Genomic DNA, 24,853 nt, shown 5'->3' with positions numbered 1-24,853 from the left:
TCGTACTTCAAGTAAAGATATGATTTTGAAACAGCAACACACAGTGTAGAGAAGTGCTTGGTTCTTTCAGAAGTGTAGATGGTCAGAAGAGTCTCTAGAAAACACTACACTCTTAGGCAAGTAGCAAGGAGTGCACTACTTGAAAATTAACACACAGCTATTTGTTGCGGAAAACATACCTCTGTGGACCACCTGGAAGTGTTCGGAGGGATTCTGGGGATCCACAAATGTTGTTTCTACAGTAGTCTCAGAGATGTGCACCATTTATCTGTCGTGACTGATAATTGCACTAATCGCTGTAAGTCCACCTGTCTCTGTCTATGGCTTGGTCCACACTGGGGTGGGGGATCGATCTAGGAAACGCAACTTCAGCTACGAGAATAGCATAGCTGAAGTCGACGTTTCCTAGATCGAACTAAGTTTACTTACTGCGGGTCCACGCGGCGTAGGCAAGCTCCTCCGTCAACAGCGCTTCCTCCTCTTGGCGAGCAGGAGTTCCGCAGTCGACGGGGGAGCGCTTCTGGGATTGATTTATCACGTCCAGATGAGACGTGATAAATCGATCCCAGAAGATCGATCTCTACCCGCCGAATCAGGCGGGTAGTGTGGACCTAGCCTGTGTGAGAAGGAGGAAAAAGATGAACATGGCAAATGGGATATGCTGGGAATGCAGAGATTGTCAGCCATCCTTGTTTGGAGGGCACCAACATTTTACCCACCGAGGCCTTGACAACTATAATAACTGATCCAAAATACCATTAAAATCCTAATTGCACATTATGATAGACCATGCACTTTTGACTCCAGAGTCTAATTTATTGAAAACGTTTACCATATTTATGGCTAGAGAATGTCAGATGTGCTCTTTTGCAAAGATGCAGTTTCTTAACTGGTTTACTAACATCGTTTTGTTATTCCTACTTAGGGGATTTAGGGAAAACACAGTTCCTCACATAGTTACCATGAAGGCCTAATGTTCATAAATGCCAGGTTGTCAGTCTCATCAGGTCTAAGCAACCGAAATAGAAGGTGCTTTTTAATGCTACCCCAGAGTCAATTAAAATACAGTAATGCTGACATCTGCAGAATACAGAATGATCAAAGTAAAGAATGCCCATACAGCTTCTGACATAAAAACAGTGTGTTTGGCGGCAGAGTGACACAGTGTAACAGGTCAGGTAATTATGAGAAAATCTATGATGTATCTGTTGCAATTGCTTAGCTTCTTCCCATTATCAGAGCCATCAAACAGAACAGCGCTCTCACTTCTCCTGATGGATCGTAAAGCTAGTGACACCCTCGCTCTCCTGATACAGATGGCATCTCAGGAGCGGCTGAATTAATTTGACAGTAAATAGGTGATAGCAATTGCTGCTTCTCTTTTTTTTATTATTATTATTTTTTTTAATTGCACCAGGACAGCTTTTAGCACTTCTGGGAATAGCTCAGAAAGCCACTGCCATGATTAGCAATATACCTTCCTCTCCCATAAACCCCCTCCAATGATTTGCTGCTGTTTTTATTTACATGATAATTGCTGGATGGCAACAAAATTTTATCTCCCCTTCCCCCTCCTCCCCCCACGAACCCTCTGTCTGAACCATGTGCATTAATTATGATGATTAAGGAATTCTCTGATTTTTTTGCCTTGATGTGTTTATTAAATTAATGAAGGAATCTGACACATGGGTTTGTATGCTTAGGGTACAGTTACGCTAAAGCCATGGATATATTTTAGATGGCTGCATATTTTCTGCCTCAGTAGCATTATAATTGGCTTAATGGATTTTCAGTTATGTGCATTGGCTTTTTCCCCTCTCTAAAGCAGACTAATTACAGCTTTTTACATTAAATTCTAATAGATTTCAATTTATCTCCTCTAAATTATCACAATAATTACAGTAATAAATTAGGCATGTAGATGCCATTAATCTAAACAATCTGAATTGGGTATCATAGCAGCGCAGCACAGACTGCTTCCTAAATGCATCTGAAGAAGTGAGGTTCTTACCCACGAAAGCTTATGCTCCCAGTACTTCTGTTAGTCTCAAAGGTGCCACAGGACCCTCTGTTGCTTTTACAGATTCAGACTAACACGGCTACCCCTCTGATGCTTCCTAAATGTGTATTCAAATATATGCTTAATTGTACAACCATTATGTGGGTGGGTCTGATTTCCCAACAAACTGCAAAACACAGAAGGCGGGATGGGGCGGTCGGGGAAAGTCAGGAGAAGCGAAAAAAGATGAAATTGGAGGAAATACTGCAGAAAATTAACAATGTCCAAATAATGATTTCATGCAGAAACATACCTGATGCTTCCTACCAGCCCACAGACTCCTTTGCTAATCTCTGACCCCTTTTCCCTCATACAGATATATATATTGTAGGGTGTTTTCTCTGCTTAGAAAGAGCCCTAATGTCTCATTTTAACAATGTGGATAACAGTACCATTATACTTGAGAAGAGGAGAAGCACTTAGAAAAGTACCCTAATTAGCATTACCTATCTTGGATATTCCACAGATGCGAACATTTGGGTTCATAGATTTTGTATGACACTACACACACACACACATCCCCTATAGATGTAAATACTTCTCTGGTTTCTCAAACCGTGAAGGTGCATAGAGCCATGTATGGTAAACTTGTGTGAAGTTTTGGCTGCTTCCACTATAAACTTTAACAGAACAGACTGTTGCAAGTATTCACAGTATTAGACAGGTGATGTTTGTAAAAACTTTCAAATTCCTGGACTGCAGTTACATAAAGTGTACTTAGAACACTAGTATTGTATATATATTACATAATATTTTAAAGCTTTACTGAACACAGAACATGAATATCTAATGTACAGTCTCAACTGAGCTTCCATATGCAGAGACACTTACTAGATTTCTGTTATGTTTCCTCTGGATGAAAAAAAAGTCACTGACTTCTTCTCCGGGTGACTGCATCATTTTTGCAAATTCAGGATCTTCTGTGAACCGGGAGGGCTTCAAATTGGTAATGCTTAAAATAATGGCACATCGATTTGTGCTGCCTTACAACGGAATTCCTCTGGAAGGCTGCATGACCTCTCCATTAATATAAAATGAGCTCCTCGTGATACTTTAATGAATATGCAGAGTCCCCTCAGTGACATGAGTAACATTTGAAACCTTTATGCAATTTGAATGGGCATTCACCTAACCTAATCCTCAGAGCAGTTTCATTCATAGTAATATTTCCTGTAATCTGTTTACAAGGTTATGATTTTCTAACTGTTTCATACTTGCCACTTAACTCCAAACAAAGAAATGGCAGCATGCCAAGACAAATGATCCCCACAGTGCATGTGTTAGATTTGCTGTAAGCGTGCTGTTGTGTAGATACTACTTCCTGTGTGGAATACTGCAGCATTAGAGCAACCTCTGTCCTTTGTCTCGAGTTAGTGTAAAATGTTAACCTCTTAATGTTTCCTAGAATTAATTTATGTAGCATATCTCGTGGTTAAAGCTCAGGATTGGGTCTTGGGAGGTCTGCAACCTGTTCCTGTCTCTACCACAGACTCACCATGGCCAGATCTACAAAGGGATTTAAGTGCATAAAGCTCAGATTTAGGCACCTAAGTCCCAGTTTTAGACACAACTGTGATCCACAAAACCACCACTCAGCTGCTGCCTAACCCTGTAGGTGCCCAAGCGAGGCTTTGTGGATACTAGTGACTTTTCAAGGCACCTAAAAGTTAGAAGTTGCAATGCTAAGCATTTCAATGTGCCTAAGTCCCTTTGTGGATGCAGGCCTGTGTGAATTGCCCTGTGTCTCAGCTTCCTGAAATTTACTACCTCAAAGGAGTTATGAGGCTTAATTAATATTAATATATTGAAAAAAAAACATTTGCCATCTTTGATTGCTGGATGACAGAGAAACGCAAAGCATTCTGATGTTTATATTAACTATGATTGTTAGTAAATGCACTTTGTCATTGTGATATTTGCATCTCTACAGTATTTGCATTTAGAAAAGATACTATGGCAAATAGTCAGCACAATGGCAAGAAATTATGGCAGCATGCTCAGGACATACTGATGCATTGTTGTTTGAAAAAAAAAAAAAAAGTCCACCGTAAAAAATGTAGTCCTAAGATTATTTGGGAGGTAGTGTTTGACAATCTCACCTCTCGGGAAAAACAAATGAACAATCATGTGTGTGCCACAAATTTAGGGCCATTGTTAATCAAAGTTTAGGAGACTTTGGATCAGGTCCTTGGAGAGCTGGCAGAAGAACTTGCAAAGGTTGCTTGGTTCTTGCATCTGGCACAGGGCTTAAAAGCCTTCTCAAACTGTTCCTCTTTGCATTTCCACACCCCAACACACAGCTAAAAAGAAACATCATGAAGAGGGTTTTCTAGTCTACAGCATAGTATGTTACTTTGAATGTGTCACCCATTTTCTCCATTACCCATTTTACATAGTGTATAAGTACTTATTAATAAATGTGTGCCTAACAGGATCACAGAAAATGTGTGAATAGGGAGAACCAAGTTTCAGAGGGGTAGCCGTGTTAGTCTGAAGAAGGTGCATCTGAAGAAGTGAGGTTTTTACCCACGAAAGCTTATGCCCAAATAAATTTGTTAGTCTTTAAGGTGCCACCAGACTCCTTGTTGTTGTGTTAGTCTGTATCACTTAGTCCTTTCCCTGTTCATACCTGCTGTTCTCTGCTTCCTGGGAATGTATTCTACTTACAGACTGAGACTAGGACTGTTCATCTTAGAAAAGAGATGAGTAAGGGGGGATCTGATAGAGATCTATAAAATCATGAATAATGTGGAGAAAGTGAATAAGGAAGTGTTATTTTCCCCACAACACAAGAACCAGTGGTCACCCAATGAAATTAATAGGCAGCAAGTTTAAAACAAATATAAGGAATTACTTCTTCACACAACATGAGAACATAAGAATAGCCATATTGGGTCAGACCAATGGTCCACCTAGCCCAGTCTCCTATCTTCCTACAGTGGCCAATGCCAAGTGCTTCAGAGGGAATGAACAGAACATGCAATCATTGATTGTTCCATTTTCTGTCATCCATTCCCAGATTCTGGCAGTCCGAGTTTAGGAACACCTGGAGCATGGGGTTGCATCCCTGACCATCTTTGTTAATAGCCACTGATTGATCTATCCTCTCTGAACTTATCTAATTCTTTTTTGAAACCTGTTAGAGTTTTGGCCTTCACAACATCCTCTGGCAATGTGTTCCACAGGTTGACTGTGTGTTGTGTGAAGAAGTACTTCTTTTTGTTTGTTTTAAACCTGCTGCCTAATAATGTCATTAGGTAACCCCTAGTTCTTGTGTTATGTGAAGGAGTAAATAACACTTCCTTATTCACTTTCTCCATACCATTCATGATTTTATAGAGCTCTATTATATTCCTCCTTAGACTTCTCTTTGCAACACACAGTCAACCTGTGGAACTCATTGCCAGGCGATGTTGTGAAGGCCAAAAGTATAACTGGATTCAAAAAAGGATTAGATAAGTTTATGGAGGGTAGGTCTATCAATGGCTATTAGTCAAAATGGTCAGGGACACAACTCCATGTTTTGGGTGTCCCTAAACCTCTAACTGCCAGAAGCTGGGACTGGACGACAAGGGATGGATCACAGAATAATTGCCCTGTTGTTTTGGTTCCCTCTGAAGCCTCTGGCACTGTCCACTGTCGAAAGACAAGATACTGGGCTAGATGGAGCATTGGTGTGACCAGTATAGCAATTCTAATTTTTTAATGTTCTTACATGTAGATAGCATCTACCTAAATTATTCCTCAAATGAATAATGGAATTTACTGCTCTCTCCAAGGTCTAAAAAAATGTACCATATAATAGCAGAACAAGTGGAGGAAAATTAAAGCATTTTCTAATAATGATTAAGTGTGATGATAATATATAGCTGGGTTTTTTTCTTCTCAGTCCTAAATTTGCATTAGCCATCCTTCATTTATGTGGTGACATTTTCAGATTGTTTATAGCCAATGGACAGCGGGATGAAAGGCATAAGTGAAATAAGAGGGGAAAATTGCATAATTAACTTTCTAAATTAATTCATGACCCAGTTTAAGAGGACAAGGAGTGGGTTAGTAATTAATTAAGGTGGGGAACCCTGTGGGCCTGTGAGATTTGGAGAATTTTAACTTACCAGCCAGGTTAAAAGGCTTTCTAAGGGTATACTCAGCCCTTACTGAATCTGGAGTGTAACTGATAATCAAAGGCAAAAAAACCCCAAGAAAACATTGTAAATGGATTTCAGAAAAAAAATCTCAAAAGCAGAAATTTAATTAGGAGGAATCCTAATGAATGCTTCCTCAGGATGCTAGAAAGGATAAACAATGAAGGCCAGATCCTCAGCTGTTGTAAATCCATATAGCTCTGTGGACTTCAATGAAGTTATGCTGATAAACACAGTTGGTGGGTCTGGGCCTGAATATTTAAAATAATATTACTTAGGCCCTATGAACTTCATAAAAATCAAATGATTATTAATTATTATTATTGTAATAAAGTTATATAAATAGAATGTTCCACTCTATAGAAACACTCTAATTGGGAAAAATAAGAATTGCCTTTCCTACCCATGGAGATATGGATAGACATGGCTCATATTTCAGTCTCCAGAAAATCACTTGATGATGTTCACATGGAGCTCCCAACATTCCTTGTGTGCATATTAGCGTAAAGCAGCATTTGGAATGTGTTTGTCTATATTTGAGTCCTTCTTAAAGACTCATTTCAGCTATAGTGGGTGCTCAGAGACTACAGAGAGGGGTGCAGAGTAAGAACCCAAGAGAACAGAATAAAATAGACTTACTGACTTGTTTAAAAAAAACTCTTTGCTTGTTGTTCCCTTTCTTCTAGCCTCAGTCTATTTGTTTCTCTGTCCTTAGACTGTCAAATTGTGATGGTTAGGAACCATTTCTTCATGACTGTCTGGAAAATCCCTAGCACATTGTGGCCACCACCATAAGCAAACAAATAAACAATAACCCTCAGCATATGAATTTGTGAAATAGAATGTTGTTACTTCTCACTGGCAATATTGTGTTTGAAGTGGAGCACATGGCTCACTGTTTTATTTAGTCAGTTCCACATTTGGATCATCTGTTGCTAGATATCAAAATTAATAGATTTCAGCTGACTTTTAATGCCACCTTCTTTTTGCAGCTGGTATTGGCTCTGTGTCTCTGTCTCTCCAGCATTTGGCAAAGTCTCAATCAGAGTTCAAACACAGTCACATTGGCTGTAATTATGCAGACAATCTTTACTTTTTCCCAGTTGCCCTCCTTGGAATATCAAAGATTTAAAAAAAAAAAAAAAAAAAAAAAAAGCCAAAAATGTCAGAAGAAAGGAAGTGAAAGTGGTACTACAAACTGTTAGAAAATTAAGGGAAAAATGAAAATTCTGATCACTGGAGACAGGCTTCTGCTAATGGAATTTGGGTCTTTTTTTTTTTTTAAAGTCACGCTAGCTGCGTTCTATTAATGTTCCCTTCGGCAAGTAGCAATCTTCATTGCTTTATGCTCCTTTTTTTCTTTATCATACTGCAGCATTTTGGTGTTAGAATTTTAAAATTAAATGTTCTTATTGTGCAGGCAGGATGTCCAGTTTTATTCTATCAAATGCCACAGAAACAAAGGGTACAATCCATTTTTCCTGATAGAAGCCAACAGTTCGTAAGAGGTTTGAGATGAGTGTGAGGATACAATTTGCCTAGAGAGTGCCTGAGGATCAAGACAACCTGACTTTCTACGGAATGAGTCTGTCAGCTGGCATCTTGCAGTAATTGCTTCCCATGGCAGGACCTTACCAGCCGAGGGAGGACTGCTCTCGTCAACCCAAGAATCAATTTCTACAGGAGCAGAATGATAATTGTTTGCTAAGGCTTGGGGAACTTGTTGCCAAGTCTGAAATGGGGGCTGGAGCTATGATTGGCACTCATTAACCTGGGATTTGGGTTTGATCATTTACCTTATTCAAAGGAAGGGTGGGGGGAAGCTCTTTTGTTTGGAGGAAACAAATGAGATCAACTACAGAATGGGAATCTGGATGTCAAGCCTGAAACCAAATAGCTAGCTTTATTCACTCAAATGGGACCAAATAGCATGCAATGTGAGGTGAGTTGAATGTTTTCCTTCAAGTATAAATAAATATCTGTTTGGAATTTTGTTCTGAAAGATACTATAGTATGTTTGGTTTGTTCATTATGGTAACTAGATCATCACACTGACACCCTGAAGTTGTATCGCTCGGCTACATGAACAAAGAAAGAACTAAAAGACATGTCACAAATACAGAAGACTAATTTTAGGCTGCCATACACATAAAACAAGCTTTAACTTTCATATACCTTTATTGTCTATACTTGTAAATCCAGTCCACTACAAATATTTACTATGTCTGAGCATGGTCGTCTACAATCATATCATCTGCCAGTGCTGAGCACACTGGTCTAACTAACCCCAAAACTATGTTCAGTCCAGGATCAGTTAATGTGATTGTTAACAATCCTGTTCAGACATGATAACATTTTGTAGTGCAAATCAGACACAGGAGGGAGATTTTATGGTAACAAAATCTCTGTCTTTGACCTTAATATTATTTTCCTATTTTCTGGTAGAATGCTACACTACTTCTTGATGCCTACAGGCTGATACAACATGTCTTAGTTCTAGATTAGAACAATTTAACATAAAACTTTCTAACAGGTTTAAAGCAGGAGTAGGGCTGGTTATGTGGTTAGGGCACAGATGTGTGCTTTAGGAGACCAGGGTTCAATTTCCTTGCTCTATAAAATTCTTGTGTGACCTCAAGTAAATCATACAGGGCTAGACTTTCAAAGGTATTTAGGTACCTAGTGAGATTTTCGAAAGCACCCAAGTCCCATTTTTAACAATGTTTTAAAAAGTGATAATTACTCAGTTTTGTGTCGCTGAAATCATCTGCATAGGGAATTTGAGGCCTGTGGAAATGTATCCATTCAGACCTGACACTGAAGTCGTATAGCGCACTCAGTATGACTTAAAAGGATGGAACTAACCACACTATTTTGTGTCTGTTGCAACGTAAAAACATATGCCCGCTATTTCATGACTCCAATTTCACTGAAACTCTGTTCCTATTACTCTTATATTACTCTGTTCCTATGCACTCTTGACCTAACCTCTAGCATTACGTTGTGACCTTGGAAATGTACCAACTTTTTAATTCTCTTGCTTATGGTTTGATCAAAACTTTTCATTTGCATTGTTTGCATTTGCAGTATTGCTCAACTTTCCATCTACACTTCATATAAATTTAAAATACAGTAATCAGAGCTGTCTGAACTGGCCAGCTTGAACCAAGAAAGTTATTTGTAATCGGTCTTGGTGCAATTTCAAACCCACAAGCCACTCATGATTTGCTCTAGGTTTTTTTTCCAGTCTACAAAATTGACCGCACCGCACCACACCTTAAGCAGGAGGAACGTTGTCCGGGCTTGCCAGAGGAAGAGTAGCAGTGAGGAAGGCTTGAAAAGTGGCAAGCCCAGATGAGAGAAGCCCTTTCTCTACACAGCAGGTAAGGCAGCACCCAACCTCCCTTCCCTTGAGGTGGCAAAATACCAGGTTTGGGCAGGATCTGCTGTGGGCATCATGCTAGCTGCTTCTTTTAAAGGGAGCTGGAAAGGAATTTTTCCCTCACCACCAGATTGGCCTAGGTGAAGTGGGGGTTTTTCACCTTCCTCACAGCAGGTTCAGGGAGGGCATGTTATGGTGAGAAGGAAAGGGGGTTAGGCTGTATGTCAGCACACATTATGTGAGTGTGGGACGGATGTCAACTGCAGGTACTCCATAGGGAAGGCATCCAGTGACCAGATAATGGCTTGGTAAAGGACTTTAAAATGAGGTGTTGGTTAAAGGAACAGAATGGGGGGGGGAGGTTTGGGGCTCCTGTGAATGATACAGCAGAGAGCCAACCCTCCTTTCTTCTAGTGCACCTTAACTGTCCTATGGGGGGCAGGGGGGGCATGGATGTTAAGATCCAGCCATGGGTTGGCTGGGAGACCTGGATGGAAAATGAAGGGGGACTGGCAGAAACCCCTACATAGTTATTTGAATGAACATGGAGTTGCCTGCACTGTACACGTGTATCTGCTGGGTAGTCCCAGACATCTAATAATAAAGTTGCAGCCTGATTAAATGCATATCAAGTGTCTCCTGTCCTTCTTTCTGTAGAGCCAGATACTTACATAGTAGCTTTTTTAGAGGTTTTTTTTTCGATATTAGGATAGTTTTTAATTTGATCAGGTTGCGATTCATGATGAATTTTGAGTTCAGAAACAACAAGGAGTCTGGTGGCACCTTAAAGACTAACAGATTTATTTGGGCATAAGCTTTCGTGGGTAAAAACCTCACTTCTTCGGAAGCATAGAGTGAAAGTTGGTAACTTTCACTCTATGCATCCGAAGAAGTGAGAAGTTACCAACTTTCACTCTATGCATCTGAAGAAGTGAGGTTTTTACCCACGAAAGCTTATGCCCAAATAAATCTGTTAGTCTTTAAGGTGCCACCAGACTCCTTGTTGTTTTTGTAGATACAGACTAACACGGCTACCCCCTGATATTTGAATTCAGACTGATTCATTGAGATAAATCACATGATGGAAGTCCTGTGGAACTTGTCCCATTTCCTGTGTGCAGTGGTGGCTTGACACTCCAATGGTGGATGAGGCACATACATTTAGGGAGATACATTAGCTAATCAACTCAGCTAAGCAGAAGGCAGTTTTACTTGCTTTCTAGAGAAAGAGGCTGCATTTACTTGACCTCTGAAAATTCAGCTTAAAAATAATTGTACTAGCCCCCTTGTCCTTCTGCGTCTGATAGGCAGTGGCCAATTATACCACCAGTTTTTTGGAATTCCCCAGTTATCATGCACTGCTTCATTATTTATGTTTGAGCTCATGTGATAATTATATCTCAATTTGGTATTATGGAAATTAATTTCCTCTTCTAAACATTCTATTGTTGCATCAGAACTGCATCTTAGTCCCAATTCCAGTGATGCAGCAAGTTAGCATGAATGGACATGAAGTCACTGAACCCAAGGCTTGCCTATGGGCTCAATAAGCTTCAAACATGAAACCCAGCTTTGTTAGAATGGTTAACCTTTCTGAATGTCACATCCAGCAAATCCATTTAAATGAATCTCACACCAAAAAAATCATAGCCCCCTTGCTAGCCAGTCCGGGAAAGAGTCACAAATCTTAAACCAAAAGTTCATATTCTTTAAGGAAGAAGGCTTTCAGTCTAAATCATACTGTCTGTCTCTCAATACATGGACAACCAAATGATGCAATGGTTTTTAAACAAACAATACTTTCTTATGTATTTACCCATATGTCATTTTCTACTCCCTCTCGTTAGATCAATATGTTACTTCACAAGGGATACTGAAGATGAATGACTGTTATTCCTTACTGTGGCAAGAAAGACACACTTGAATTCTTCTCAACATGCATTCAATGCTTCAGATAGTTTATATCAAACAATGTATGCAAAGTTTCCTTTCAGTTTGAGAGATGTATTTGATACTTAGTGCACTAGACCCAACATTTTCAAACTTGGATCCTTGAAGCTAGGTACTGAAAACCATATATAGATGCCTAAATGATTATCTTCAAAGACATTGTGCACCTGCAGCTCCTACTGAAGTCCAGTGCCTAAGCAGGGATTCAGGCACCTAACTGTAGGATCTAGACCCACAAAGAGATTTAGGCATCTAAATCCACAAAAAAATTGATGACTTTAGGGGCCTAAGTCCACAATTTAGATCCTCAAAACCACCACTCAGCTGTTGTCTACCCTGCAGTTGCCTGAATTCCTTAGACAACTAAGTTTCCACCAGTACAGTCACTATGGCACCTGAAAATCTGCCTTGTCAAAGCCCCAGTGAGCTCCTTAAACTAGGCGTTCTCCTGCCTATCTCTCCTGCAGGTCCTAATCCAGGAGGCATTCTCAGTGGCTGCCTAATGGGCAGGAGGAGGAGGAGGAGGAGGTGGTTCTATTTATACAATTGTAAAGAAAGAAAATGTTCTCATGGAATGCAAACTTCTGCTAGCTGAAAAAAATGTTTAACCCCCAGAAAATCAGTGCTATCTTACTCCTCGTGGACAAGAGTGTGCAGGGCAAGAGGAAAGGGTATATGGATGTATATCATCCTTCACTGCAGCCAGTTAAATGGATCAATTTCTGTAGGATATCACTATGACCAAATTCCCCTGAGCTACAGGAGACACTGTATCTACACTAGCATGACATATGGGTTAAAGTCACAATTTAGCCTCAACTTAACAGCATATAGGTCAACATTTTCAAATTTGGGAACCTCCCTACTTAGCATGCTGGCTTTTGCAAATCCCATTCTTGGGTCAAACTCTCCTCATGCATTGTATGCATAACTGGGTGCATAACTCAGGGCTGTGGATTTCCCTAGGTGGCAGGGCACCTGAAGTTAGGCACTGCAATAGTGATTCTAAAGTGACCTTTGTGAACCAAACCAAATAGTTATGCGAGAGCTTATTTATGTTTCCAAAGTTTGCCTATGTGACTATGAATAGTTAACCTAATTGAATTACCTGCCATAGCTAATTTCTGTCTTGTCATTCTCACTGATACCTATCCCCATTGGTATAAGCCATCAGCAGGGTAATATTGTAAGGACTGTAAAATAAAATAATATAGGAAGGACCAGGCATATAATTATTTGTAAATGGCAATGGTCATCAAGAATTTTCTGGATAAAAAACAGTCTTCAGAGCTTCCGCTTTCAGGCTGCTTACTATCAATTAGATTCTGCTCCTGTTATTTAAATTGAACAGTACCTTAATCTTGAGTACTCCTGTTCAGAGCAAAGTACTATTCATTCTGAATAACAGGAACAGAATCAGATCCTGCGTGACTAATTACATTCGCATAACAAGCATGCTGGAAGCTATGGAGTAATACTACATCTAGCCACTTTCCCCCCATCCCCATCATTTGCGTAGGGCCTCTGGCTCTGTGACATCTACCCAGCCTGCACCTGGCCCACCCCCAACATCACCTCTAGTCCAACCCGTGTTTGCCACACGGAGGGTGTGGCACCTCTTCTGTAAGGCTATTGTATCAGTGTTTCCCCATCCCAAAGCATAAGTGATGCAGAGCCCTGCACCCCTTGGCCTTCCACATTGGGGTGAAATCACCCACCGTGTGTTCCCCAGGATTAGTCAGAAAAAATGTTGTATTTCATTTTTAAAAAACAAAAAGTCAGACACTTCGGATACAAAGTATGTGAAGAATATTTAAATGTTTGGGAAAGGTTTATTCCAGTCTATTTCACTGGAAGGCTGCCAGAGGCAGCTTGGAGCCTGTGGGGGGAAAGTGTTTATTGTGGTCAGTGTGGTAGTATCAGAGGCAGCAGGAGCAGAGCAGGATGGAGCTGCAGCAGAAACAACTTGATTGTAGAAAGTGCAAAAGTCAAAATAATCAGCCTGTGAGAAGTCCAGAGTGAAACGGATACAGTTGGGCTTTGGAAAAACTGGGAGCTAATTTAATGAGCTTAGTAGCTGTGAAACAATTTAGCTGTGGCATGGCCTTTGTGCCAGAAACATATAAAGAGGACATGGTGCCCCATCCGAGCACCAAAATAGAGACTTAAAATTCTGACCTCTCTGTCTTCTCTTCTTATATCAAATCTGCATAGTGTGGCAAACCTCTTCATACAAACCATACGTGCCCTGCGAAATGGTCTTAATGCTGTTTTTCTGCTTCCTTGTAATTTCTTATTTTTTGTCTTATTTTCCTCTTTCACAATGGAAAAAAAAAAGGTTAGATTAGAAAACTTCAATTAAGCCTTTAAAAAGACCATCTGCTGAATGCTGACTGGGGTTTCATGTAAACAAAATGCCTGCGCTGGTTACAAACAAATGATCTTATCTATTGTATTGTGTTACAAATTAAAATTAGATTAAGCCACCTACATGGTACCTCCGCTGAATCTTAAATTTCTTATGGAAACTGAATGTTTGCTGCAAGTATTCATTCGGCCTGATGAGAGCCTCATTATTTTTGTACCAGCAGTACACACTGGGTATAGCATAATCAAAGCCTGGGGGTACGTATTAATTATCCTTTTGAATAGTGATGAAATTTTAAAAAGATCTCCTTTAGGCTCACATCATCAGCAGATGAAACAAAGCTTTGCACAGCTTGTGAGCAGTGGCTCACATGTGTTTTTACATCTGTTCAGGATATTTCAATTTGAAGCGCAACAAGCCAAGTCTGGGATTAAAGACCAGGATAAAAAAAAAATCTGCAACAACAAACAGGCCACACCCCTTCCCATCTAAAAGGGAGGGGGAAGGAGGGAGAATTAACTTGTTAAAAATGCACAACTCCAATGTTTTGTATTAGTGTTATTTAAAAGAGGGATTTAACATTTAAAGGCTGTCATGTTGTCTACATGCCAGGGCTGATTAACTGGTCACCTGTTATTGTTCCTTGATTGTTGCATATAGCAAGATTCCAGTTCTGTGCTATTAGCACTAGATGTGATCATGCTGGTGCACTGCTGTTTTCTTCTTTATTATACATTACATTAGAATTAAAGGGAAAGGAAGCTTAGCTCTTCTGAATTTGTGCAGATCAGTGTTTTTCCAGCTTACAACAAGAATGAACAAATGATTGGGAGAGAGCAGAGCCCCTTTGTCAATAGACTTTTATTATCCTCGCTGCATTATCTTACAATTACATGGTAATTGCTTTGAATGAATATGAATGCATCAAATACAAAATATTTTAGTTGGGCAATGTAGAAGCTGTGAGTGACAGAGAGCAGCAAAATGCATGATTTAACTCCTACTGCTGTGATGTGGAAAAAACCTAACTGTTCACTAAGGATGGAGATGTGTCAGCCTTATCTTTGAATTTCCTGTTTGTTTTGAGTGTGTAATACAATCATAGGGCCAAATTCTGCAATGGTAATGTAGACAAGTTCCACTGAAGGGAGCTTTGCCTCTATAAGGACTGCAGGATCAAACTGATAACATTTACATGTCTAAATGTCCATTTTTTTGTTTTCATTCCATTTCTTTCTCTCTCATTAGCACTTGAGAAAGGTGTAAATACCATTAGAGCCAAATTTTAATGAGGAATAAGTGGGTAGAATTAATGGAGTTGCATCTGCTTGCACTAGTCTGAATTTGGATCATAATATTTATCTATGATGTTAAAAGGTTCATTTACTTTTGGACAATACATAGGGCCAAATTCTACCCTTGCATGCACAGTTCTCAACAGAAGTCTCATGATTCTTTCCATGGAGTTAACACTATAAGTTAATTTTTACCCATTGACTTGAACAAAGGCTGTACACATATACATGAAGGTAAAATTTGCCTTAAAGACTGGAAAGAATGCCTTTGAGCTCTTATGATATCAAAAGTATTTTAGCTATTTTTAAAAGGTGCACAGTAACACACAAACCACCAGGAGCCTGTAAATATATTATTTGAAATGCATAGTTCTTCAGTATGTTAGAATGTCTTGAAGCTGTGTAATATTTATAGATTTTTTTAAAGGCACAAATAAGTCACCTGGTGGATTGGGCAAAAAAGAACCATTGCACTCAGGAGGGTAAAAATATCTATATACATGATGCAAACAAACAAAAAGCATCTTATTTATAACTCAGTGGATCATTTCAATCCATCATGCTAATCTCTGTTAGTGTATATTATAAAATGAGCAGGACTAATGGAATCATTTGATTGGAATCGTAACCTCCTTCTCAGCTGTTGAAATACTGTGCCCTAAACTTAGGGCAAGGTGCTTTGGTGTGTGCATGGATCTCTTGTTAAAGTGAGTGGAAGCCTCACATGCATCTGAGGACAGAATTTTGCTCACAGGTTGAAATCTCAGGGCTTTCTCCTGCTTCCATTGGAGTCACTGGTTGTTTTGCCTGAGTAAGGTCTGAAGGGGGCAAGCCCATATTTAGTTATGGTGAATTTTTCATGCAGAGAATGAATACTGCTATTATTAAACATTAGCAATGCTAATAAGTGGAATAACATACTCCAAATTGTGTGGCTATAGTGAGAGAACAGCTGTTGGTGTTTTTGCCCAGGTGCTGCAAGTCCTATCATTTACTATTCTTCTTCTAAGATCCATAGCATGGGCCATACCAATATAAATAAGAATACATGATTAAAAATAGTTACTGCAGATTGGCTACTATCCATATGCTAACATGAATAAAAGCTAAACTATTTTTTTTAAATGTAGCACAGCTTATATAAAGCCTGTTGAATTTGAATAATGAAACTTTTTCTGAGTTAGAAATGACAGTGTTAAAAACTGCTTTCCTGTAAAATAAAGTGACCAAAAGTATTTTTTTTTCATATTTATAAAATAGTGCTTGCAGGCTGACACTTTGCATGCCAAGTTTCAGCCTAAAGCGAATTTTAACAGCTGACTTATAAACCCCTAAAAATAGGGTTTTGTAATGGAAGTGCTGACACAACTTTATCTATCACAGTGAGAATGGCACAGCTATAATTAAAAGCACATAGTGTACTTTGTCTTTGACTAACATAAATAGCTACCAGGATAGCTTGCAATACAGTTTCTTCATGTTACACTGACTGCAGGACAAGGATAAGCTAATTTTTATTGATGCCCACTGCTGTGAATTATTAAAAGTTAATGTGTCCATTAATTTCTCCACATACTTATATGCACACACCCCTAAAAATCACTACAAAGTGGTGGATGCAAACCAGCAATTGGAATAGACCATGACACTATTTTAGCACAATATTGAGGCAGAACAGGGTTGGTTTATCTATCCGAATGATAAATTAGAGGTTCGGTTGGCTCCAATTGAAATAAAAAAGTAATGCCCATTGACTAGTCAAAGTCTTTGGAGTAAAGAAGCCATAAAAGTGCAAAGCACTGTTGTTGTTTTGCAGTGACAATTATTTTTTAATTATATTTTACTCAATAAGAGCTAGGTAATTAAACCAAAATGACCGATTTTGATTTCCCAACACATTTCTTCTTTCTTGTTTCTCCTTCCCTCCCCTATCTACTATGCTTATATGTCCCTAGCCTCTTCCCTGTGAGTTCACTTCTCCCTTCCTCTACCTTTCTCTACTTTGCAGGCCTCTCCCCATTTGTCTCCTTCCCCCAAGTGCTTCCAATATTTATCAGGGCTCGATTCTGTATTCCTTGCACATCTAAAATTTCCATTGAAATCATTGAGCATGTTGGGTACTCAGGGGAAGCAGCATCAGGCTTTTTGTGCCTGCCTCTAGTCCCCCTTTTCTGGGAGGCTTTGCAGGTATAAATTAGGTGGTAAAACAAATGTAAAATCCAAGGCCCTCATTCTGCAAACACTACATACATTAATAGCTTTACATGAGTTACTATTCACTTGCATAAGTGTGTGACGGGTTGGATCACAGAAACCCCCTTGGGAGCTGCCACCCGATGTGCAAAGACTACCCCTGCTTCTGTTTTCCCTGCCAGCTCAGGACTCCAGCACCCTGTCTTGCTGAGCCAGACACTCCCGTCTGGCTCCAGACACAGACCCAGGGTCTGAATCACTTGTCCCAAAGCTGCAAGTTTACCTGAAAACAGCTTGCAGTAGCGTGCTTGTCTTTAGCACTCAGATGCCCAACTCCCAATGGGATCTAAACCCAGATAAATCCGTTTTACCCTGCATAAAGCTTATGCAGGGCAAACTCATAAATTGTTCGCCCTCTATAACACTGATAGAGAGATATGCACAGTTGTTTGCTCCCCCAGGTATTAATACATACTCTGAGTAAATTACTAAATAAAAAGTGATTTTATTAAATACAGACAGTAGGATTTAAGTGGTTCAAAGTAGTAACAGACAGAACAAAGTAAGTCACCAAGCAAAATAAAATAAAATGCGCAAATCTATGCCTAATCAAACTAAATATAGATAATCTCACCCTCAGAGAGGCTTCAGTAAGTTTTTCTCAGACTGGACACCTTCCAGGCCTGGGCACAATTCTTTCCCCTGGTACAGCTCTTGTTGCAGCTCAGGTGGTAGCTAGGGGATTCTTCATGATGGCTTCTCCCCTTCTCTGTTCTCTTCCCCCCTTTATATATCTTTTGCATAAGGCGGGAACTCTTTGTCTCTCTGGGTTTCCACCCCCCCTCACTGGAAAAGCACCAGGTTAAAGATGGATTCCAGTTCAGGTGACATGATCACATGTCACTGCAAGACTTCATTACTCACTTGCCAGCACACACATATACAGGAAGACTCACAGGTAAATACAGCCATCTGCAGACAATGGGAGTCATCAAGATTCCAAACCATCATTAATGGTCCACACTTTACACAATTACAATAGGCCCTCAGAGTTACATTTTATATTTCTAGTTTTAGATACAAGAGTGGTACATTTATACAAATCAGATGATCACATTCAGTAGATTATAAGCTTTGGAATGATACCTTACAAGAGACCTTTTGCATGAGGCATATCCCAGTTACTTACATTCACTTATTACCGTATTTTCTCTAAAACTATCTCAGTTACATTATATTGACTTCTTATCAAGTTTTTTATAAAACCATATAGACTGCACAACGTCACAAAGTGTTTCCAGGATCTGGCCCCCATGTTATAAAGTACTTTTGATTCAACTATTTAGCAGAGACAGAGTGGAGATTGTGCCTGTCCCTGACATGAAAGTACCTCTGTGAGCCACTGGTAGACACTGCCATTTTCCAAAAGCAAAAAAGTGGGTTTTAAAAGACAATTCTTTCAGGAAAGAACATGCTCCCAACAGAACATACCCAAGCTGGATACAAGGGGGAAGATCCTCAGCTGGTGTAAACTGTCACAGCTCCATTAATATGCCCCAAGGATTTTTAGAGAAGGATTTAAGAGAGCGAAATGGGAGGTACAGGAAGAAAGGGCAACTTCCTGACCAGGATACAATAAAAGGTGGAAAATAGATAATAAAGAAAAAATAAAATAGATAATCAAAGACAGTCAAACATTTTTGAATGAAAAACACCCTTTTTCTAAATGAAATATTTTGTGGAAAACATTGTTTCTTTCTAAATGTCCCGTGTTTATTGTTAATGAAAAACAAACAAAAAAATGAAAATTATGGGAGGGTTCAAGATTGAAAACCAGTTATTGAAAACCAATATTTTTCAGTTCATGCTAAAAAAAGTTTGTTTGTTTTGTAGTTAAACAGGAAAATGTCCATTTAAAAATGAAAATGTTTCACTTCTTTTGAAATTTTTCATTGGAAAATATTTACCAATCCACTCTAGTGGAAAATAAATATGAAAAAAAAATAATTGACAGAGGCGTGCTTGTATTGCTTATAGTTTAATTTGTCTACAGATCCTTTGGGGATTTTTTAGTGGCATAATTCTTTTCTTTTATTCCTAATAATATTTACAGAGGTCCACAGGATAATGCTAAAAATACAATTTATGCTGGGACATCTCTTTTCAGGTGGCTTTGGTGCTTGTTTTTCGGCCTCATGCCTAACACAACCCACCCAAGGCACAGCAATATCCCAGCATAACACAAACTTGGTCGTGTCTTATTGCTTAAATAACACCATAAGGAAATTAAAAGGCTTGCTGGATATGATTTTCATTGTTATGGCATATGAAGCCCTGAATTTTTTTTTTTTTTTTTTTTTTTAGTACCTATGGCTGAAAAAAAATCCTCTGACTAAATTTCTTTTGATATTAATACAAAATACTTACCCTTGTCCATCTTCACAGATCTCAGATCATGCAGCAGTATAAGCACTTTCATATTTGTCGTAATGTGATACAGCAATAGTGTGCCATTTGTCAGTTCTAAGGCTGAATCAGTGTAAGTTTAATGCCCTCTACTGGGAGAATCAATAGGTTAAGTGATTTGTCTTCAGATCTCTAATCACTAGTGTTGGAGCCTTAGAGATGTGGTTACTGCAGACTTAAAAATAAAAAGCGTTACTTATTTCACCAATGTAGTCCTTTCACCACAATATAATGGGGGTGGAAAGAGAACAAGGCTCTAATTAATACCAACATTCTTTCATGAAACTGCAGTGCCAGTAGCAACAAGAAAAGAATAAAGAGCACAGGATGCAGCTTCACAACCATGCTGTTTTAACGCAAAAGCATTCAGAAATAGTGAATAAGGCCTGAACCCTCAACATATCGCTCATGGGCAGAATCCTGTCCATGTATGGAGCCCCACTGACCTCCGTGGGGGTATGCAGGAGTCCGGACATATGCAACAAGTGATAGCATTGTGATATTATTGTGCAAGTACTTTGTATGGTATCGATACTCATTGACCAAATATAATGTTTCTGTCTGATTCCTTGAAAAAAATGTTGGTTGCACTTAGGAGTTTGCTTAGTAAATACAGCTTTAGAAATGTGCAAACAACCAATTTTTCAGTTTGGGGACAGAATCAAATAATCAGGAAAAAATTAAATTCAGGCCACTCTGAAATTAATTTTTTTCAAATTTTGGCGAACCAAAGAACTCAAATCTTTTTTGTTTCAGGTTGAATGAAATGCTTTGTTTGACCCAAAGTAAAATGTTTTCGCTTTGAGGGATTTTTCTGTTTTCTTTAAATAAAATTGAATTTAAAAAATTGAAATTTGAAATGAAAAGTTGTTTAGAATAAGAAAAATGTAAAAACTTGGTTTTGAAAATGTCAGAACAAAACGTTTCAGATTATATTTTTCTGAAACAATTTAGCAAATTCAACATGAATTTGCAAAATATTTCAGTCCACTCAAATTTGCTGTTTTGGGCAAAAAAGTTTTGTCTGACAAATTTGACCCACATGATAGCCAGCAATAGAAAAAATCTGCATTCAGTGGCTGGTGTAGGCAACACAATTGCATAGTGATCTCTGTATTGACATTCAGGACCTTCTTATATTCATTCTCAATTTGTCCTTCACTCCCCAGGCCAGGAAAGGTAAATAAAGTTGGGAAGGCTGATGGGTTAGTTCCTAAAGGGAAAAAGTGGCTCCCATAATTCAGTAATGACCCTACCGAATAAGAGCCGTGATGGTCCCTGAAGGATGTTCATTCCAGTTCTTTAGCTGGGAGAAGGATGATTGTATGGCATATCAGAAGGCAACATAAGTGGAAGAAAAACATATGACAGGAAAAAAGGGAATAAAAAAATGGGACAAGAGTTTCTTACACATTGAGAAAGGCAGTGCAGCTTCATCTTTGCATCTTCACTCTTCACCTTTGCAATGAGTTCATTGGGAGTTTTGCATGAGAAAGGTCTGTGGAATATTTTTTCCAAAACAAATTAACATCAGGAACTGTTAAGAAGGAGACCACAGATTAGAGGTTTTCCTTGTGGAATTTTCTGCTAAATTGTTTAATCAACTGGGGGAGGGGAAAGGGGTTGCCTTCTGCCTCTGGAAAAGGTGGGTCCCACAGAGAAACTTTAGGGATTCTCCTAGGATCTGAATGGATTCTGAGAGCCCATTTAAACAGAAAAATCCAGCCTTTGCACTGACTCCCTCCCTAAGTCAGCACACTGTGCTTTGTAATGTCTAGGCACTACTGGGTGGGATACAGAAACTGTTTCCACTTTACCTCTGAATTTGATCACTTGCATGGTCTTAAATTAAACCCATAATGATCCGAGTGGCTATTTTGCGCTTTAATTCCCTTTGCTTTTTCACAGCGGTAATTAAATAAGAAAGAAAAAGAGTCAGAGATAATTGATTGAACTGATTCCAGAAGAAAATGTTGCTCCTGTTCCTCTTTTGCTGTATTTGGTGTTAAAAATAGATCTGGGTGAATACTGCCAAAAACAATTTTATGAATATTCCTTTGATATTTTTTTAATGGATTAACTTCAGCTGTGTTCATTGCCCTTTTGTGTGCATGTTCCATGCATTTGAACAATCTAGTTTGCTCATGCAAAGAAAACATGAAGCTTGTATGTTTGAATTGTCACAAAAAGTGAAGATTAAATTGGGTTCTATGAGCATTCATACCAGATACTTGTTTACAAGGTTTATGCATATCCAATAAGAGAACAAGAATGGTACTGTGTGATGTATGTGACCAATCAAAACTAAGAATATGGTTCAAATTCACAACAGATTTTAGGGAGATATCTATTAGAATGCTAAAAATATTTTTTTCAAAATTTTGATTTATTTTGCAAAATATTTTTAAAATAGTTGACAAAAATATTTGCTGATTTTCAACCAGGTTATAGAAAGATGGAATTTTTTTGAAAATTAGAAATGTTGACTTTTATATTTTTGACCAGCTGTAATATTTAGACCTCATGTTTTCATGACTGGTGTGTAGTGAATACTTATTTGAATACTAGCGTTTGGGATTGAGTATGATTGTCACATGGTATGGCTTCTGTTCCCCCACTGGAGAACCTTTAGAAACAGAGGAAGTGACGGAAGAAAACATTGAGATGTAGGAAACACATTAGTAAAATAGAGAAAGAAAGGAAATAAACTGGCTTAAGGAAATTTTGAGACATTTAAAATCTTTTACTATCCTGTTTTGCTCAAGACATAGTTAACAATATAACTGAGCCCCAGATTAAAAAGTAGTTGGTTCCTTGCACAGTGAGGGATGGGATATTATTGCTAACCTAAAGAATTAAAAAATCAAGAGTCAGGCCATATTAAATAACATGTGATCTTTAAAAATAATAAATTTTAAGTTCAGTTTGTCTTCTGGTTTGTGAGCTGCTAAAGTATAGTCAAGTCATGTTTTCAAGCTTTGCTCATGAATTATGAAGACCAGAAACTTACCTATAAAAAATGAAAGCTGGCGTTCTTTCATAATCCTATGAATCCATGAGCTGGGGCTTTGATAAAAACATCAGATCATGTGAGATAAAATCATGACACCTGGTAGCACTGGGGAATGTGTCTGCAATGTGGAACATTGTATGAGCCCTAGCATCCCAGCACATCTACAACTGGCTGGAATGTTGGTAGGCGGAGCCAAGGCACCACCCCTTCCTTGTTGCTGCTCATTCTCATCCATCTGAACAGCGGTGGAGTATTACAACCTGTAGAGGTTGCTTGTTTTCCTCCCACGCCACGCAACTACTACCGGTCTGGGTAGGCAGCTCAGAGGAGAAAAGGAGGGTCTCATATGTTCACTTCATTCACTGTATGGGCATGTAGGATGGGTCACACTCTAGTCTTACATTCACATGACTAAGGGTTATTTCCAAAATGAAAGTGTGGCACAAAATGGTTACATGAAGGTTTTCAGAAAAGTGAACAAAAAAGGGAGACCAAACATAGTCAGATCAAATCATGATTCTGCAATTTAGAAGTGACTGCTAGCTTTGTCTGTCTGTCTAGGACCTCATTACCACAGTATCTGACTCCTGCCTATGGGCTTACAGTGCTTTTGAGGCCAACGGGAAATACTGCCATATGACAGCCTCAATCTAAATAAGCATGGAAAACAATTGTTATTTCAGGTGGTGAGATTCCCTGGAGAAAATTACTTCAATTAATTTATTTTTCTAATTCATAAAAATGCGCCGAAGGTGACCTCTAGGCACACATGCAAAAACTGTAAAATCAGATTCCTTCATTAATGAATGGACACCATGTCAACTAATGGGGGGGGGAACCCTCCCCAAATACAAGCAAAACTCAAACCACCTCTCAGAAATAGCCTTTGTAAATAGATAGACCTGGCATCAGGCCTTGAAATTCATCAGTCTTGGATGACAGAGAGAACGGATTCCATTGTTGAGAGGTCACGGGCCATATACACTGAATCATAGAATCATAGAATATCAGGGTTGGAAGGGACCTCAGGAGGTCATCTAGTCCAACCCCCTGCTCAAAGCAGGACCAATTCCCAACTAAATCATCCCAGCCAGGGCTTTGTCAAGCCGGGTCTTAAAAACCTCCAAGGAAGGAGACTCCACCACCTCCCTAGATAACGCATTCCAGTGCTTCACCACCCTCCTAGTGAAATAGTGTTTCCTAATATCCAACCTAGACCTCCCCCACTGCAACTTGAGACCATTGCTCCTTGTTCTGTCATCTGCCACCACTGAGAACAGCCGAGCTCAATCCTCTTTGGAACCCTCCTTCAGGTAATTGAAGGCTGCTATCAAATCCCCCCTCATTCTTCTCTTCTGGAGACTAAACAATCTCAGTTCCCTCAGCCTCTCCTCATAAGTCATGTGCTCCAGACCCCTAATCATATTTTTGCCCTCCGCTGGACTCTTTCCAATTTTTCCACATCCTTCTTGTAGTGTGGGGCCCAAAACTGGACACAGTACTCCAGATGAGGCCTCACCAATGTCGAATAAAGGGGAACGATCACGTTCCTCGATCTGCTGGCAATGGCCCTACTTATACAGCCCAAAATGCCGTTAGCCTTCTTGGCAACAAGAGCACACTGTTGACTCATATCCAGCTTCTCATCCACTGTGACCCCTAGGTCCTATTCTGCAGAACTGCTACTTAGCCATTCGGTCCCTAGTCTGTAGCAGTGCATGGGATTCTTCCGTCCTAAGTGCAGGACTCTGCACTTGTCCTTGTTGAACCTCATCAGGTTTTTTTTGGGCCAATCCTCTAATTTGTCTAGGTCCCTCTGTATCCGATCCCTACCCTCTAGTGTATCTACCACGCCTCCTAGTTTAGTGTCATCTGCAAACTTGCTGAGAGTGCAGTCCACACCATCCTCCAGAACATTAATAAAAATATTAAACAAAACCGGCCCCAGGACCGACCCTTGGGGAACTCCGCTTGAAACCGGC

Source organism: Trachemys scripta, chromosome 1, assembly GCF_013100865.1.
Source record: "Trachemys scripta elegans isolate TJP31775 chromosome 1, CAS_Tse_1.0, whole genome shotgun sequence".
Classification (NCBI taxonomy): Eukaryota; Metazoa; Chordata; order Testudines; family Emydidae; genus Trachemys; species Trachemys scripta.
Note: the sequence above shows the minus strand (reverse complement) of the source record.